The following is a 20830-nucleotide window of genomic DNA, read 5'->3' on the forward strand; positions in this document are numbered from 1 at the left end:
GCTAGGATTCTAGTATTATATTTAAGAGCAGTGGTAAGAGTGTGCATCCCTGTATTGTTCTCAGTCTCAATGGGAACTCCTTAATTTTTCCCCATTATTATTTGGGATTTAGGTGCTTTATATATAGCTTTTACTATGTTGAGATATAAGCCCTCCTGCCATGTTGGAGTGCTTCATGAGGTTTGGTTTTTTCATGGACTTTGTTCTTTTTTGAGACTGCTCTGGTTTTGGCTACTGTTATCTTCTTCTAGACTCTGAGATTGATTGTTTGGCTCTTATGTATGGAAAATTTCCTAAAGTATTGTCTGTAGGTTTGGCTTTTTGTTCATATAAACATATAGCTGGCTTTATTAGGGAAATTTTTCCTTTCAACATTGATTATGAGGGATACTTGCACTGGGTATAGTAGTTTGGGTTGGAAGCCATAGATTATTATACTTTGAAGTGCTCTATTTCAGGCCCTTCTGGCTTTTAGGGTTTCCATTGAGAAATATGTGTGATTCTGAGGGATTGCCTTTGTATGTAATATATTGTTTCTCTTTTGCTTCTTTAGCACTCTGTTTGTTTTCATTGTTTTAACCATGACGTGCATTGGAGAGTTTCTCCTTCAGTCCAGACTGTTTGGAATTCTGTTAGCTTATTGTAATTTGAGGGGACTCTCTTTTGAGTGGGTGGAAAAGTTTTATTCAATGATTTTGTTGAATAAATTCTCCATGCCTTTGGTCTGAATTTCTTGCCCTTCTGGTAAATACTCATGATCCAAATATTAGGATATTACCCCATGTTCTAGTTATACGATATTTTGAAATTATTAAAGTTTTGGGATTCCTGAGCTGTTTCTTTTGATTTGTCATTCAGCTTTGAGGTTCTGCTCAGCACATAACTAATTCTATTCTTGAGGGTTTCCAGAGAGATTTTCAGTAGTGCATTTTTCTTTTTTGTATTTTCTTTTGCCTTTTTCTGTATAGTATCCATCTATGTTGAGTCCAATTTCAGGTCATAAATTGATTTTCTTATTGCTTCTTGTAATTCATTCTTGTATTTACTGATGTCTTGATTAAGCTTAACCAGCTAGTTATTTAGATCTTCAATATTTTAACTCACCCTCAATTCATTTAATTATTTTTGTCTATTAGATCAAGCCTAGTGAGGACAGGTGTGCAAACTTTATTTATGTGATTGTTGGTTGTTTTGTTGACTTGCTGCCAGTTCAGCCATTTACTTGGTCAGGGTCATATATCTTGTGTCTTCATTTTTTTTAATGCATTTTTTAAAAATATTTTTTATTTATTTATTTGAGAGCGACAGACACAGAGAGAAAGACAGATAGAGGGAGAGAGAGAGAATGGGCGCGCCAGGGCTTCCAGCCTCTGTAAACGAACTCCAGACGCATGTGCCCCCTTGTGCATCTGGCTAACGTGGGACCTGGGGAACCGAGCCTCGAACCGGGGTCCTTAGGCTTCACAGGCAAGCACTTAACCGCTAAGCCATCTCTCCAGCACTTGTGTCTTCATTTTTGGGTTCTATTTCTGTTGCCTTCTCTGTTTTCACTGGAGACTTCCATGTGGGACTAGGCAACCTTACTGAAGCTCAATCAGTGTGTTGATCAATATTGTCACTTCTGAATTGTGTTCTTTCCAGCCCAGTGTGGAAATCTTATTTAACTAATGAAGAAGCAAGAATTTTCCCTTGTTGTGTCTTCAGTGGGTGTTTCATTTTATGTTTGAATACACTAGGCCAACAATGGCTCTGTATTTTGTCATGCACAGGTTATGGAGGGCTATGAACTCACTTGGTGCAGCCTGTGGGAGCCAGGCTTGGGTCTGGCACACTGGGAGTGCTATGGGATACAGGAAAAGTGCATGTTGTCCACCACAGGTGTAGTAGGGCTGCCTCTGGGAACATGGAAAGTATGTGCAGACCACATCCAGACTCATTGGTGTGGTGGCCTCTGTGAGACAGGGAAAGTACATGGGCCATCAACAGACACAGTGTGTATTGGTCACTGACATACTTAGTGGAGTGGGGTTCTCAGGGAGAAAGAATGTGTGTGTGTGTGTGTGTATGTGTGTGTGTGTGTGTGCGCGTGTGTGTGTGTGCCAACACAGAGGCAGAGTTCAAGGATCACCAACAGATACAGTGAATCAAGGGCCTCCAGGGGACAGGGAAATGTATGTCGGCTATGTCACATGCAATGGGGACCTTTTAGACACAGAAAAGGCGCACAGGCCATGGCAGCAGAGCCTGAAGGTAGTATAGCAGAGAACCTGGTTAGGAAGTCAGCAGTGCTAGAGCTGGGGCCAGTGCCTGGGGCGTACTTGAGAGTCTAATGGACTATCTGAGAGCGCTGGCATCAGCAGATTCCCAACTTACCCCTCCATGCCCGGCCTCAGAAGGTCTTCTAAGACCTACTCTCATTGTAGTCCCCCAGATCTTGCCTGATGTTACACCAGGAGCTAAAATGTGCTTAGGAGGTCACCATCTTGACTGGAAATCATGTGTGTGCATTTCTAAGCAACTATACAGGGGCAGTTTAACTGAACTGGCCAGTTCTCTGAAGAAATATTTTAAATTATTTTATTTATTTATTTATTTGAGAGTGATAGACACAGAGAGAAAGACAGATAGAGGGAGAGAGAGAATGGGCGCGCCAGGGCTTCCAGCCTCTGCAAACGAACTCCAGACGCGTGCGCCCCCTTGTGCTTCTGGCTAACGTGGGACCTGGGGAACCAAGCCTCGAACAGGGGTCCTTAGGCTTCACAGGCAAGCGCTTAACCGCTAAACCATCTCTCCAGCCCTGAAGAAATATTTTAGAACTAGAGAGAAAGAATGGCACCACTTTCCTTTAGAATAGAAAAAGAGCATACTGAATGACATCTATTCCAAAAGTTCACAAAAAATCATCTCAACAGACTAATTAGTGCCTATCCTGACACTTCAATTTGCAACTTAATTGTTTATTTAACTGCTGGCTATTTTCTTCCTCAAGATGTTAGACTGTTTAGAATAATATTTTAGAACCTGGCAAATTAGTCATTAATCTTGGCATTGGCTCTCAAGGACTAGGTTTAAAAATGTCCCTTAAAAGACAATGTTGCAAGTAAGAATCAATAAAAGTGTTAAAAGAAAGAATCAATAATACCAGCTTACAAGAAATATACTTATTTTATTCCATATTTCTTTCCAGATTATACTATTTTTTTATAAGCATTTTTTTCTCTTTTACTAATTCTTTCAGCTACCTACAATGACCTATACTTTTGTTTGTTTTTTCATTTGTATTTCTTCCCTTAGTCTTATATGACTTAAGTATTCTTTTCCATTTATCCCCCATTTGAATGTCCAATAATTAAGGACATTTGTTGACAGAAACTCTATTTGTTGAAAGATAAATAGATAAAATCTCTAAGAATGGCTTCCATAGACTTCCCAGTTTAGTAAATTTTTTATTTAAAATATAATAAAATTTTTCAGACTTTAGGATTCAATTTCATTGAATAACCAAGAAAAGTAGCTTCACTAGAATTCTACCATGCACTTTACATTTGAAATTAGCTTTCATTAGTGGCATTTTCCCTTCTTCTTTGACATGGCACATGGTCACTTTTGTCCTCTTGGGGCTGGATGTGCATCATTGTAAAACAGAGCATGATATTTTTTTTCTGCTGTTCTTAGCCTCACTGTAAGTGTAAAGCACTACAGCTCTGTAAACAGCAAAAGTAAGATGATACTTAGGGTGTGTGGTGGTTTGATTCAGGTGTCCCCCATAAACTTAGGTTTTCTGAATGCTAGGTTCCCAGTTGATGAAGATTTTGGAATTAACACTTCTAGGAGGCACTTTATCAGTGGGGGTAAGTTTATGAGTGTTATAGCCAGCTCCCCCTTGCTAGTGTTTGGCTCCTGTTGCTATTGTCCACCCGATTTTTGCCAGGGATTGATGCCCACCCTCTGCTCATGCCATCATTTTCCCTGTCATCATTGAGCTTCCCCCTTGAGCCTATAAGCCAAAATAAACCTTGGTTGGGTGATTTATACCAGCAATGTGAACTTGACTGCAACAGTAAAGTGGTACCAGGAGTAGGATTGATGTGAGATACCTGACTGTGTGCCTTTGGCCTTTGGGGACTGATTTTTAAGAGGAATGTGGAAGGATTTGAACCTTGGCCTAAGATATGCTTTGCATTGCTGTAAGTAGAGCTTGATGGACTATTCTGGCCAGAGTTGAAACACCTGAATGCAGTAAGAAGTATAAACTATGAGGTTTAGCTTATGAGGGTGAGAAAGAGCTTTGCTTGGATGGCTGGGCTAGAGGCAGTTTATGTGAAAAGCTTGCTGTTATGCCCATGTCCTGAGAAGTTGTGCAGGGTTCCTTTGCATAGAAATAAACTGGTGTGAGCAGAGAGATATGACAGAGAAGAAGAATCTTTGGGCAAACTGCTGCCTGTTCAGCTGCAACTGAGAGATTATAGCCTTTGAGATTGGGCCAGCTGAACTTCACTGGGCAACATGAAGAATGAAGACTCTTTTGAAGGGGTCAGAGTGCTCAAGGAGTGTCCTGTTCTTCAAAGTCTGCTTTATCCCCCTCGCCCCCCCCCCCGCCCCATTAACAAATTGGCACCCTGCCTGTTATTATGGAGTATAAGAAATGCAGGAAAGAGAGGGTCATTGAGTTTGCAACACTGTCTTGTGTTTTGGAAATAGCCATGCGTGAAGCAGTGTGAAATAGGTTTGCTGGATGCCTGCATGGTGACCCAGTGGAGCCATCAGGATGAACCGTGGATTGCAGTGGAAACCCAATGGAAATGCCAGGATCATGAGTTAGCTGATGAGGACAGCTGCCAGCTCTGGGTGAAGTTTTCCAGGACTGTGAGTAGCCTAGCTGGAAAGACAGAATTAGAACTCCTGAGATTTGTTGCTGGTTAGAATTATCAGACTTTGAGATTTGTCACTGACTATAGTTGTTGGACTTGGAACTATGGAGTTTGATGTTTGCCCTATCTTAAATCTTATATTGGCTGAATATTTCTTTCCTGTGCCCAATGCCATCTTTTGCAGTGTAAATGTTTATTCTGTGCCATTATGGGTCTGCAACAGGGTGGGAAATGGGACAAAAATATTAATAATACAAAACAGCGAAGACAGGAAGAATGGGTGGATTCACAAAAATAGTCTTACAAATCATTGAATCCAAGAAAAGAAAAGGAAATGAGGGTCTTGAGGTTTGATAATCTGACCCTATCAGTCATCCTTTGCTTCCTGTTTCTGCTGAGATGAGACCAGCTCTGCTCATGCCCCTGCTGCCATGCTTTCCCTCCTTAGAACTCCCCCTCCCTCTATCCTGTACAGTGAAGCACTCCCTTTACTGCTAACATTTGTTCACAGCATTTAAAAAGTAACTGATGCAAGACCAATTCTTCACATTGCTCTTGATTCTCAGTTTTAGAATTAGGTATTACTACCCTACCCTTCTAATGTTACAAACATGGCAGGGTAAATGGCCCTTGCCACATTTTTCAGTATAGGCCAATTGAGAACAGGCTAGGGGAGCATAAAAGTCATGGTAAGAAAAGCCACAACAGAGATTCAAGGCAGTTAAGAAGGGGAAAATACACTGCAAACTCTGAAATTCTATGGATATTTTATTATAGAAATTGTTATTCTTTTTATAGATGTTGTATAGACCTCTTAATCTAAAATATTTTAATATTTCAACTTTTTAATTGCACTAGTTTTAAACATTTTCTGAATAATTAACAAAACATCCCAATATTATTACCTGAAATAAATCCTGAAAGTAGTGTATTGTAACTTGTGTGTATAATTATAATCATCAATTTTATTTGCTCATCAATGGGGTACCAGACATCTTTATATAGATGCCTATCCATGTGTACCTACTGCTAATTGATAAGTCAAATATAAGTTTCAGGTTCTTTTTTTCAATATTGTATTTGTTTATTTAGTTTTTATTTATTTATTTGAGAGAAAATGAGGCAAAGAGAGAGAATGGGTGCACCAGAGCCTCTTGCCCCTTTGTCCTCAGAGTGATTTGACACATGGCGAATTAATGTGAACTAATAGACAGAGATACTGATTGAACAAAGTTATCTGGTGAAAAACAGAGGAAATAGAAATGTAAATATGATTCAAGAAATCTAGTTTACAATTTTGGATACTTCCCCTATACTTCTCAAAAGTCACTTTACAAAAGCACAGAGAAGGGTCAGCAATAGACTAAAATGTCCCTCATACTAACAGTTTGTTTTAAAGGTAAGAATTAGATAAGGTCCTGGGAGTTATTTATCTTTCAAGTAAAAAAAAAAAAGTATGAAAAATAATTAATCAATATTTGAGTGCATTTTCTTTAATGTATATCTTACCCTATTTTCACTTCATATGTTCATTGGTTATGACTTGCTCTTTGGTACAGTCACTGGATCACAACCTTGTGTGGCTAACCAGGAGGCAATCACTGACTCTATCTCCAGCCACATGATGCTCCTGACACAAAAGCAGAATGAGTAGTAATGTTGTACTAATTCATACAAGAATTGCAGGAACAACTCCGTAGAAGACAGTTGAAGTTCAAATTTATGATGAGGTAAAGTCCATTAGCACTCCAAATTCATGTTAATTCTGGAAGGGCTTAGGGATGCAACTAAGCCTTCTAATTATTCTTAGATGGAATCATATTAGAAATTGAGCTCTATTCCCTTCTGGCTGGGAGTAGCTCTGCAAAAAGAACTAACCCTTCAGGGCCTGCAGATTTCTTTTACAGTGGATTATATGCAGTAGCAAAAGTCCCACCTTTCAGAAAATACCTCTGGGTCTCTTTTATATGCCTATAGTTTATATGTGACTCCTTGTTACCCATATAAAAGAAGATACATATTAAATCCTTAGATACTCTCATTAACTTAAACAGACTGCATTCATAGGGCCTCTTATCACCTAATATAGAAAGATTTCAGATCTTGCCATATATATAAACTTTACATGTAATTTATAAAATCTCTCTATGGCTTAACATTTCAGTTTGGGCTTCTAAATGTGTAAGCTTAGTAGGACAAATGAAGAAATCATTATCTTCTTCCAAAAAATCTTTCTGCAGCCACTGAAATATATTTTTTCAGAGGCAGTATCAATATCTTCTTTTTTTCTCTAAAACAAAACCCAAGGTCAAACTCTGATTTTTTTTTTTTGATTCATTGCTCAAATAATTCTTTCCAGTATAAAGTTCATACTATCTTTTGCCAGTATTGAATCATTTGCTTTAATCTCTATAATGTAGTGATGAATGGAAAAGCCTATTTCTTTTTTTGAACTTGGTGTCCAAATATTCTGGATGTAACTGATACCTTTGTTTTCATTGCTGGGTTGACTTGGGCATGATCCTCTGCCTCATGCAAACTTTAATTGATGAGCAAATAAAATTGATGATTGTAATTATACACACAAGTTACAATACACTACTTTCAGGATTTATTTCAGGTAATAATATTGGGATGTTTTGTTAATTATTCAGAAAACGTTTTAAACTAGTGCTATTAAAAAGTTGAAATATTAAAATATTTTAGATTAAGAGGTCTATACAACATTAATACATACATTGATTTAAAATATTGAAAAGACACCTCTGAAATTATAAAATAAGCTTATTTTCTGCTTACCTTGTCCTGATTTTCTTTTAACTCTGATCCTTTCTACAACCACGTCTTTCTTTATGTAATGATTTTTCATGTTACTAGTGGTGCTTCAGTAATTTTCTCTTCTATTAAGTGACCTTGGATGGAGCCTTCAAAATTTCCATAAATTATTGTTCTCAACAGTCTGGGAAGAATGGTTCTGGCCAGGATTAAACAAATCCCTTTTCCCATAGAGATAAATGAATATAACAGAAAACTTCCTGTTATGGAAGATAGGAATGGGATTACATTTTTTTCAGTTACTTTCTTATTGTTGGGACAAACACCAGGCCAGAAGCAGCTTAGGAGAGGAAAGGGTTTATTTTAGGCTTACAGAATCCAAAGGAAGTTCCACCATAGCAGAAGCTGGCTCAGGTCCATGTATCAGAAACTTTCTGTTCTCATGCCTATTGCTACTATGCCTCAGACTTCAAAATCTACTTTGAAAAAGAGTAGAGAGAGTATGCTCATTGTGCTAACTAAGATTTCAGCACCTATGTTGAAGAGGTGGGCACTCGTCCCATTCCTGATTTTAGAGACAATGTTTAACTGTCTCCCTCATTTAGTATAGCACTGACTATAAACTTGTCAAAATAGAACATTTATTATGTTCCTTCTATTCCTAATTTGTTCAGACCTTTTATCATGAAAGAATATTGAACTTTGTAAAAAGCCTTAAAAAAAAAAAACTATTGAAATGATCATGTTGAGACAAGTCACCTTGAGACCCATGGAGCCTTCTCTGAACTCTTAAGTGAGATTAATTCTCATCCCAGGGCACCAGACTTTCAAGGGTTGCAGAAACCATGCTCATTCAGAGGCTCTGGGTTCTTTCTCAAAATAGAAAAAAATAAATGTACATCCTATAAATGGTAAGATTTTTGATAAGAGAAATTTTATTCAGAGAAAAAGAAAGAAAATCTATTAAGGAAACTAATAGGAAAAGACTAGAAGTCCAAAGGTAAAGGATTGGTCTCCAAAGGGAAGGTGGTCAGGCAATGACTGGTGAAGGTGTTTATAAGGCTTTCCAGTGAGGGTAATAAGTTGATCTTTGGAATGACTAGACTGAGATGTGGTGAAGTGAACCATTGGGTCTTTCTTGCTCTACTTGAAATACAGTACGTTCTTTACTATATAAACTCTTCTCATTTAAAGTTTCACACACAGGCAGTTCTAACCTACTACTTACCTGGAATTCTTCATAATAAATATATATATTTATTATATATATTTGCAAACTTCCTGAGCCATGTAAAGGAATGTTCTGACTTGGAAAATTGCAAATTTCCACTTCTTCTCATTGTTGTTCCTGGATCCTTGTCCTATGAATTCAAAGAATGAAATCCACAAAAAATATGATATGGTTTAGAAAGTTTTTATTACAGACTAAGGGTTTAGGAGAGGCAAGAGAAGGGTATTTAAGCATAGAACATAAGAGAAGGAAGTAAGGTGGAGCTCTTTTCCAGGGAGGCAAAAGGGGTTTTAGAAGCCCACCTCCAGACTCAGATCTGGGATTTTTATGGGAAGTGGCTACATGAGGAAGACTAGGCTGGCAGGTTACTGTGGACCAGATTTTAAAGCTTTGCCAATAATCTTAGGTAAGGATCAGAGTTTACGTGCTCTAGGAAGGGTGTAAGCTTAATACAGAGGTCCTTCCTGAAGGGTGTAACATTCAGGTTTCTGCAAGCCTAGTGACATTTTCTGCTTTTAGTCAAGAATTAAAAAAAAAAAAAAATTCACTGCTGGGCATAGTGGCGCATGCCTTTAATCCTAGCACTCAAGAAGTAGAGGTAGGAGGATTACCATGAGTTCAAGGCCACCCTGAGATTACATAGTGAATTCCAGGTCAGCCTGAGCTAGAGTGAGAACTTACCTTGAAAAAAGAAAGAAAGAAAGAAAGGAAGGAAGGAAGGAAGGAAGGAAGGAAGGAAGGAAGGAAGGAAGGAAGGAAGGAAGGAAGGGAAGAAAGAAAAGAAAAACATTCACTATGTTACCCTGACTGCCTAGCCAATTTCTGTCTCCTATCACTAGTAATATTCCACTGACTAAAAACATCTGCATATTATTTGTATTCAAGAAATATTTTGGAAGATACTAATGAATGCATTCTTGACCTTTATTATATTACTAAAGCTCCTCACCTGTCCTTTCACAATTTTCATATTGTTTGACAAAATGAGAATCATAGATACTAAAATCATTTTTAAATTTGCTATAATGTTAAGCAATTACTCATTGTAATTCTAAGATATTTTAGTGTTTCATACACCATCTACTTTCAACATATATTATCTGCATAAACATAATATTGTATATATCATAATTAAAATGCTAATTATCCATAGTACCTATTTTATTCACCTCAAATCTGTTGTTATTAGCTTTTAATTTTACTTTTGGCACTTCTCCTCTAATTTCTACATATGCCAGATCTAGCATTTCTACAAGTTATTTTGAAATTTTTCAGTTCTTCTTGTAAATACAATATGCTTGCATTTTTGTTTTGTCACTCAGCAGGCATGATCTCACTGCCTTTCTTTTAGGAAGGGGATTTGTCTATTAGTGGCTTTTTAAAATTATTTTTTCATGTGTGAATAAGAGAGAGAGATAGGGAGAGGGAATGGCACACTGGGGTCTCTCCCTACTGAAATCAAACTCCAGATGCTTGTGCCACCTGTGTGCATGTGTAAATTTGCATGCTTGCTTCACCTTGCATGTCTGGTTTGTGTGGAACCTGGAGAGTTGAACATGGGTCCTTAGGTTACCAAGGCATGTGCCTTAACCACTAAGACATCTCTCTAGCCCTGTTAGTAGATATTTTGTTACCTTATATAATTGCATATACTTACTTCATTTCATTATATATATTGCCATACTCAATGCTTATTTAGGAAGCATCAAATTTCCTTCAAGAGCTGGAGCACTTAGCAGCTAATGAGCTTGCTGGCAAAGTCTAAGGACCCAGGTTCAATTCACCAGATCTGAAGTAAGCCAGATGCATATGGTGGTTCATGCTTCTGGGGTTCGTTTGTAGTGGCTAGAGTTCCTGGTGTATCCATTCTCTCTCTCTCTCCCAAATGAAGAAATAAATTTAAAATATTTTTACAAAGTCTTTGAATTCCATATATATATCACTGTTAACTGTCTTATGTATATTTAGTTTCACAATAAGATCAAATAGCAATTTTATATATTCCTTGAGATATTTTCAACAGTTTTTGCCTTACATTCATGAGAAACTCATTTTTTTCTCCTCCAAGAGACCCAGAAATAACTTTAAGTAGACTTCTGTATTCACCAATAATTCTTTTGTTGGTGTAAATAATAAGGAATCTTTGAGGAAAAGAGATGAGCACAGAGGTGTCATCTAGTAGACCTTAAAACCTTGTTATTTGTCATCAGTCATTGGGCACCTGGGTTGATTCCAGTTCCTAGCTATTGTGAATAGAGCATCTATAAACATGGTCAAGCAAGTGTCTCCAAAGTAAAGAGGGGAGTGTTTAGGGTAAATGCTCAGGAGAGGAAGAGTTTGGTTAGGTGGTGGATATATTTTCATGTTTTTCGTGAGTGTGCATACAGATTTCCATAGTTGTGCATATTTGCACTCCACCACAGCAGTGAATGAGGGTTCATCTTTCCCCATATCCTCACAAACATTTACTGTTGCTTGAATTTTTTAATGATTTCCATTTCGACTGGTTAAAAGATTATTTATTCTCCTAAACTACTGGAGGCTTATTCAGGAAGTTTTTCCCCAAGCCTACATCAAGGAAAGTTCTCCCCAATTTTTTTTTCATCCAGTTGTTTAAGAGTTTCAAGTCTTATATTGAAGTCTTTAACCCATTTGGAGTTTATTTTTGTACATGGTGAGAGGAGTGGATATAGTTTCATTTTTCTACATGCTTCAATTTCTCTGGCATAATTTGTTGAAAATATTTTTCTTCGGTGTGCTTTGTTGGCTCCTTTGACAAAGAATAGATACTTGCATTTGCATGAACTAAGGCTTGGGGCTTCTGTTCTGTTCCATTGATTTCTATTTCTATTTTTATGCCAGTACCATGTTATATATATATATATATATATATATATATATATATATATATATATATATATATATAAAATTTGAAATCAGGTATGGTGATCTGTAAAGAATTGTTTCTTTTGCTGGGAGTAATTTGGAAAATCCAAGGAAGATGTGGTACATATACAACATGGATTTCTACTGAATTGTAAGGAAAAATAAAATAGTAAAAATTTCAGGAAATTGAATGGGCTTAGAAAATAGCATCCTAAGCAAAGTTTTGTAATATAAGAAAGACAATCTTTCTAAGCCGGGTGTAGTGGTGTGTGTCTTTAATCCCAGCACTCAGGAGGCAGAGATAGGAGGATTGCCATGAGGTCGAGGCCACCCTGAGACTCCATAATGAATTCCAGGTCAGCCTGGGCTAGAGTGAGACCCTACCTTAAAAAAAACAAAAATAAAGAAAAGAAAAGAAAACAAAAGTGTATTTGGGCTGGAGAGATGGCTTAGTGGTTAAGGGCTTGCCTGTGAAGCCTAAGGACCCCAGTTCGAGGCTCGATTCCCCAGGACCCACGTTAGCCAGATGCACAAGGGGGCGCACGCGTCTGGAGTTCGTTTGCAGTGGCTGGAGGCCCTGGCACACCCTTTCTCTCCCTCCCTCTCTCTCTCTCTCTCTTTCTCTCTCTCCCTCTTTTTCTGTCTGTTGCTCTCAACTAAATAAAAATAACAACAACAAAAAAAAAAAAATTAAAAGAAAAAGGAAGACAAATGCCACAGATTTTCTCTCGCGTGTGGTTCCTAGGATGCATGAGTGGAAGAGGATGGCAACAGACAGTAGCATTAGGGCTACGGACGTATGACTAGAACTATAAAAAGTTGAAAACATAGACAGAAAAGAAGAGGGAAATGCCAGGAGAGAACTAGTTAAGGAAAGAACGTGTGGAACAGGAGGGTGGGAGGGCTGAAGGGAGGAAAGCTGGGGGGAGAACTGCACAACCATCACTGGCTCTGCTTGGGGTCACGGAACCAGAAGTGAGTTACTTCCCCTCCCTTCCACCCCCCCACGCCCCCACCACACACACAGGGAATAGTTCCCAAGAAGACCCATGTGCTCCTCAAAACAATGTAGGCCATTGCCAAGCACTAGTTTGTTGGGATTTGAGAGGCCCGGTTGTGAGGCCTAGTGGAACTTCCTGAGCCTAACTAAAGTTTGGCGACCTCTCTGGCCAGCTAGGACTCAGCAAGACACCTAATGGCTTCTTGCCTGCTGCTTCAGCACAGGAGCTGGAATTATCATTTCAATAGTCATAGTTTACTATTGGACTTTACCTCTTCCCCCATCCTAAAATCCCCACCTTCATCCCCAACATTATAAAGGCAACTGCTTGTAACAATAAAGTGAGTTCCTGTTTCCACAAGACTCCCAAATCAGTGTGGTTTTTCTCCTGTGAATAGGAGAGGTTCTGAGTCATCTGATGCTCATTTCCCCTTCCTCCTCAACCCCTTGGCAGGAACCAGTGGGCCTGGTCCCTCCTCAGCACTACCTACCCCCCAGGGGAGCTCGGCACTAGTTAACCAGTAGAGCCAAAAGGTAAGACACTTTTGCTGAACACACCACAAGCTGCCATCTCTGGATGCCAAGAGACCATGTGGGAAGAAATGAAAGCCAATCCTCTCCTGGCAAACAACCATGGTCCTGGAAAGTGTCACGACAGCTACTATGTGATAATGATCATCAATAGCATGAGAAATCAGGAGACCATGCAAGCTACACAATCCATGACCCTGACAAGAACTACACACTTGTACAATAGTGACACACAACCATTTGGGTGAACAACTGTCATCCATTTCAACATAAAGTCCACATAGTGAGAGAAAACTCATAACTGGTACTGGGATTTAAAATTAGTGCCCCACAGGCAGGAAACTCAGCCACCAGAGAGAAGCCTCAATTGTTCTCTGGGCAAGGTGAGTTGGTATACTCATCACAGTGACTTTCAAAATTATATGCATATACTCTTTAATCAAAGCTACTCTCACCCTTAGTTGGAGAATCTGCTTTCTTTTACTTTGGCAGAGAATACTGGGAAGACCCAAGATCCATCAATATGACAAGTTAAGAAAGTCCACTGCCCTCCACGAGATGTGCCGCCTCTACCATATTCATGCTTCAGAGGAAGCAGTGACAAGTACTGCTCCCAATGCTAGCCCCACAGCTGCCTCCAGGGAAATATCAACATAGTGTTGAACTAATGCATAATAGAAATATAGTTTCTATAGAGAACCAAACACTGAAAACAAATTGCTAATACTCATGCCAAGGCTCAGGGACTGTTGTAGAAGAGAGAGCACTGAGGAGGGTGCTCAGGGAAATGGAAGACCAGCAGTGAAGAAGAAAATAAAAAAAACTATAACTATAACCAAGATGTGTGTGTGTGTATGTGTGCAAGTGTGTATGTGGTGTGTAAATAGAGAGACAGAGAGAGAGAGAAGAAAAAAATGAAGAAAATAGGATGACACTTGTACAAGTTACCTTCTCATCACTGGGACAAAACACTAAACCCGATGCAGCTGATGGAAGGAAAGGGTATATTTTCATTTCCACTTTCAAGGGGAACTTTTACCATGGCAAGGAAATCAATGAAGGGGCAGATATTTGAGCTTCATATCTTGCTAATCAGCAAAGGAGAAAGACAGACTGATCTCTTTGTGACAAGTGGGTCTGTGATGTAACACCTCAAGGCTTGAACCCATTGACACACCTCCTCTAGCAAGGCTCCATTTTCCAAACACTCCATCAGCTGGATGTAAGGATGAGTCTGAACCATCAGCACATGATACCACAGGGCACATTTTACATTAAAACCAGCACAACAGTTTTCATTTAAGTGATTTTTTTCAAATATTTTGCAAAATAAATGCTTTATTATGAATTAGTTTACAGTACATGGAGTTTAGTTAATGATTAAGATTTTCCTTTAATTAGCCACCACATAATACCTACTCAAGTAAAACCGTGACACATTGCTACATTAAAGATACTCCATAGCTGGAACTGGTAACTGAGGCATAATCATATGAAGACCAAGATTGTGGTCTCCAAAGACAAGCTTCCACTAGCTTCTGGTTAAAAGAGGGCCTATATCAATCAGAATTTCTCTAAATTAACAATGCTTTTCCACTTTAACCTATGCTGATCTCACTTTCCATTGGAGAATCTGTTTTTCAAAAGGTAGTGAAAACCAAGGACAACCAAAATGTAGCAGCAAGATGAGGGAAAGATAGGTAACTTCCTGGCAGGAGATGAACCACCCTTGCACATCAGCTAGGACTCTGGTGAAACTACAGAGCAATTGGCAAGATGAGCAAGGGCACTGCTTCTGTGGGGAGCCTGACAACTGCACCAGTGTGAAGGAGACAGACACTGAAGATATTCACCATGTACCAAAACAGAAATCCAGGAGCTCCTGAAAGCTCAACAATAAACTAGACTTAAAACAAACCCATTACTGCTGAAGGAATTTTTCACAGAAGGGGGAGGAAAGACTATACGAGCCACAGGTTGGGAGTGAATATCCAGAGGCACTCTCCCCCCGCCACACACACACACACACACACACACACACAGTGACTGACTGCTGCTTCCATAATGCATAACCTACAACCCCATGGGGAATACCAGCAATTTTATAAGGGACATTCTCAGTGGAATGGGGGTAGGGAGGAAGGAAGTGGTACCAACACCAGATGTGTCCATACAAAGTATATACTTTATTAAAAACATGATAAAAAATAAAAGCAAAAAAATTAAAATTATTTTCTCATTGCTTAGGAAAGCAGAAAAGAAGTATTTTATTACTTTAAAAGTAATATTTAGCAGATTAGTAAGGGTGGTTTTTCAAAGATCTGTTTAGATGTTTGAGGTCACCTAAGAATGAAGAAATTATATTTGATGAGGTACTGAAATGAATCACACAGTGTTCACAAAACATCTAAGAAAACAATGTTCAAATTGATGAAGACAGATAGGAGAAAGCTGACAGAATAGAGTGAAAATGGGCATTCAAGGACCTAGAGCTCACTCACAGAGTCCCTCTGAATTTCATAACACATGCATTGCCATTAATCTTTAAGTTCATCTTATAATTTGAAAGTACTTTTACTCCTTTTCTAAGATTTTTCCATCCAATTCAATAGTTTATTCTGATTTTGAATATTTAATTGAAAGTTCCCATTCTGTCTCTTCTCATTGATCTTTTTATTTTCAATAACATGCTCATTTATTAATAATAAATACTAACAATAAATAATGTTATTTAACAATTTTGATTTTCCACATCCACCTTATCTTGATAATCTCAGACATGTCTCCTAAATTCAATGATACAACAAGCTAAACCTTAAGCTTTCTCATTGCATTTCTAAACCAGTTTAGAAAGACATACTGTTTCATGTACTTGCTTCCTTAACATTAATATGAGCATAACATTAGCACCTGTTAAAATAAATAAATAAATACAATGAATGAGTATGTTTTGGAAATACATCTTATCTAACGTAATATAAATATTTATTATTTTCTTTAAAACCACTGAAAGAGTAGTTTTAGTAATGTTCCAGTTGGCTTTCTGAGACAGTCTGCTCTCTCTTCCCACCAACTGCTCATTCAATACATCTTTCAGCTGTTCCTATTTCGGTACTAATGTTGCCAACTTGGTATGCTTTCTAATAATCATCACCCCTATTAATCACATCAATGTGCCATCAATATTTTCTAGTCTTCACACCTTATCATAACATGGATTTTTTTCACCTGTTTCTCTGATTACCAACATAGTAACTCTCTGAGTGCAAAATATCACACCTGTGCAATTTGGAAAGCATCCAATAAACTATGTCAAAATTTTAATTACATTACCTCTAATTTAGCTCCTTTGATAGAATATAAGAGTCAAGTATTCTTTTCCATGGGCTTTTCACTCAGATTTTACATTTTCTTCCCAATGGCATTTTTATTTCCTTAACTTAATCATTTTTATAAGATATATTTGTTTCTTTTAAAGAAATTACATTTTAAATTTAGGAATTTTTCACTCTTAATTTATAGTTTTGTAATTTTAAAGCAGCAATATGCACCATATTGTAAATTTTAACAAATTTGATATTTGTAATATAGCATATATTATATGCGGTAATAATCATTTTTATAAGACACAGTGTTTATATTTTAGGAATTAATAAAATGTGCATAATATGTCACAAAGTGTTTTACATGTCCTTCCTCAAGAATCATATAGTAATTACAACATACTTCAAATATAATGGAAAGCTGTCATTAACTTCAGTCATTAAAATAATGATTCAACTTATCTCCCAAACTACTTTTGCTTTCCAAAACATTGGTATTGTACTACAAAGACTGACCTGATAGAAACACATAAGCTAAGATCTTACTTAAAATGTGACAGCTGGAAAATATCCAAGAGATAATTTATCCTAATGTTCAATAAATTATGGGACTGGCATGCTGACAGATTTATATATTATCCAATATCACATTGCTAGACACTTTTTGCAATAATCAGATTTCTCTTCTCACACTTTTAAAAATACAAACCTTTCCATCTTCTCTCCTCAAGCTTCCAATGACTATATTTCAATGAATACATTCTAATAGTTTAATTAATATAGTGGGCAATTCTCTTTTCCTTGATAGAATGCGGTATTCCAATTTATCAACATCAATTTAACTTTGTTAACCTATTTTATATCCTTGATATTAAGTAGTTTTTGTATTCCTTTCAACATGCTTCAAATAATTTGGGAAGCTTGTAGTATCATAAAAACAGAATAGTAAAATTTATTTTTAAATAACCTATTGGCTACCATCAGATAAGTAGCATAAAAAAACAACATGGCCAGGCCTGGTGACTCACACCTTTAATCCCTTTAATACCAGCACTCGGGAGGCAGAAGTACGAGGATTGCTATGAGTTCGAGGCCACCCTGAGACTACATAGTGAATTCCAGGTTATCCTAAACTAGAGTGACACCATAAACACTCGAAAACCCAAAATAAAATAAAATAAAATAAAGTAAAAAATGTGTAAAAATAAAAACATGATATGAAAGTTTGAAATTATTACTTAGTTTTGATTCATTATGGCTTTCTAATCAACAATCTACCTTTGCTCTTTACTCATATTAAATTAGAAACAATAATGAACTATTTTTTAAAAATATATAATATTTCCAGAGACAATAAATTATCTTCTCTACTATAATCCATTCATGTTCCTTTATTTTTAATATTTTATTTATTTATTTATTCATTTGAAACAGAGAGAAAGGCAGAGAAGTTGAGGAGGGGTGTGTGAGGGCCTCTAGCCACTGCAAAAAAAGCCTCTTAGACAATTGTGCCATCTTGTACATCTGGCTTTACCTGGACACTGGGGAATCAAACCTGGGTCCTCTTTTTAATTCTTTTTTTGGTAGGTAAGTGCCTTTATCACTAAGTCATCAATCCAGCAGCGCAATTCATATGTTTGTATACAGTCTCAATCAAGAGTAGCCCTGATGGCTTGTATAGCTGTAGTCTTCAGATGTTTATAACTAAAGAGGCTTCTTTTGCTTTTGTTAGCTAAATCTAAGTGTGTACTCTTATTGTGATAGGAAAAATACATTAAGCATAAGGGGAACATGTCTTTGTGGAGGGCACTTGATAGGCGATTGGCACAAAGCTTGTGAAATTTCCACCTCATTTACAGGGATATAAATGGTGTTGCTAAAAAGAACTCACCTCTATGATTCTTCCTTGGTAATATATTTTCAATGCTTCTGGATTATTTTTGTAGATTTTCTCAAAAGTAAGTATATCAGATGATAAAGTTTTGTTGGCTAATGGTAAAGTGTTGAGAAAGAAAAAGAACCAAATATTGTGTGGTCAAGTGATAAAATGAATTGAGTGCAATATAATATTACTGGATTGATCATTATTTTCCATGTGTCATTAAAACATCTCTTTTAAATAGTTTGTGTTTGGCTGGAGAGATGGCTTAGCAGTTAAGCGCTTGCCTGTGAAGCCTAAGGACCCTGGTTCGAGGCTCGGTTCCCCAGGTCCCACGTTAGCCAGATGCACAAGGGGGCACATGCATCTGGAGTTCGTTTGCAGAGGCTGGAAGCCCTGGCGTGCCCATTCTCTCTCTCTCCCTCTATTTGTCTTTCTCTCTGTGTCTGTCACTCTTAAATAAATAAATAAAATTAAAAATAAATAAATAAATAAATAGCTTGTGTCAATAAGATACAGTTGAATACCTAATATAAATCACTAGAGTTCTGAATTTTACAGATGACTATTACATCTTAAAAGATGCAAAAATTCCGAACAAAATATTGGCAAGTAGAATGCAAGAATATATCAAAAAGATTATTCACCCTGACCAAGTTGGCTTTATCCCAAGGATGCAGGGAAGGTTCACCATACACAAATCAATAGATGTGATACATCATATAAATGGTCTGAAGGACAAATTCACATGATCATCCCAATAGATTCAGAAAAGACATTTGACAAAATCCATCATCTTTTCATGGTAAAAGTATTATAGAAACTGGGAATAGAAGGAACATATTTCAACATAATAAATGTTATTTATGACAATAATACTAAATGGTGAAAAACTTAAGTTTTCCACCAAATTCAGGAACAAAACAAGGGTGTCCACTGTCTCCACTCTTATTTAATATAGTACTGGAAGTCTTACTGTAGCAATAAGATGAGAGGCACTCATAAAAGAGTACATATTGGAAAGGAAGAGATCAGATTATCACTATTTGCAGATGATATGATTGTATATATAAATGACCCTAAAAATTCTACCAGCAAACTGTTAGAGCTGATGAATGCTTTTAGCAAAGTAGCAGGATACAAAATAAACACACAGAAATCAGTAGTGTTCCTGTATACTAAGAACAAACATGCAGAGGATGAAATCAGGATATCTCTCCCATTCACAATTGTCTCAAAAAAAAAAATATCTTGGAATAAACTTAACTAAAGAAGTAACAGATCTCTACAATGAAAACTTTAAAATACTTAAGCAAGAAATTGCAGAAGACACAAGGAAATGGAAAGACATCCTAAGTTCTTGGATTGGAAGACTCAATACTGTGAACATTTCAGTCTTACCAAAAGCAATCTAGACATTTGATGCAATCCCCATTAAAATTCCAAAGGTATTCTTCACAGGAGTAGGAAAAAACGATCCTAAAATTCATTTAGAAGCACAAAAACCCTCCATTAGCTGAAACAATTCTGAGCAACAAAAATAAGGCTGGTGGTATCACCATACTTGATTTTGAACTATATTACAAAGCCATGGTAACAAAAACACCATGGTATTGGCACAAAGATGTTACTCCAGGCAGCTAGTCTTCATATTTTTGACAAAAATTCATAAAATATTCATTGGAAAAAAAGACAGCCTTTTCAACAAGTGGTTCCGGGAAAACTGGATATCCATATGTAGAAAGATGAAAATAGATCCTTGTCCTTCTCCATGCACAAGAATCAAATCCAAATGGATCAGGGACCTTAATATCTGACATGAAACTCTGAAAATGCTATAGGAAAAGGTAGGGGAAACCATTCAACATATTGGCATAGGTAATGAATTACTGAATAGAACCCCAATTGCTCAGAAAATAAAAGCAATAATCAACTACTGGGATCCCATGAAATTTCAAAGCTTTGGTACAGCAAAGCAAACTGTGAATACAGCCAAGAGACAAGCTATAGAATGGGAGAAAATCTTTGCCAGCTACACATCTGACAGAGGATTAATATCCATAATATATAAATAACTCAAAAAACCAGGACAATTAGAAATCAAAAAATCCAATTAAAAATGTGCTATGGAACTAAATAGAGAGCTCTCATCAGAAGAAATATAGATGACATATAAACATCTAAAAAAGTTTTCTACATCTTTAACCATCAGGGGAATGCAAATTAAAGCTACCTTGATATTCCATATCTCTCCGTCAGAATGGCTACCGTCAAGAAAACAAGTGACAATAAATGTTGGCGAGCATGCGATAATAGGGAATCCCTTCTACATGG

This window comes from Jaculus jaculus, chromosome 1, assembly GCF_020740685.1.
Source record: "Jaculus jaculus isolate mJacJac1 chromosome 1, mJacJac1.mat.Y.cur, whole genome shotgun sequence".
NCBI classification, from domain to species: Eukaryota; Metazoa; Chordata; class Mammalia; order Rodentia; family Dipodidae; genus Jaculus; species Jaculus jaculus.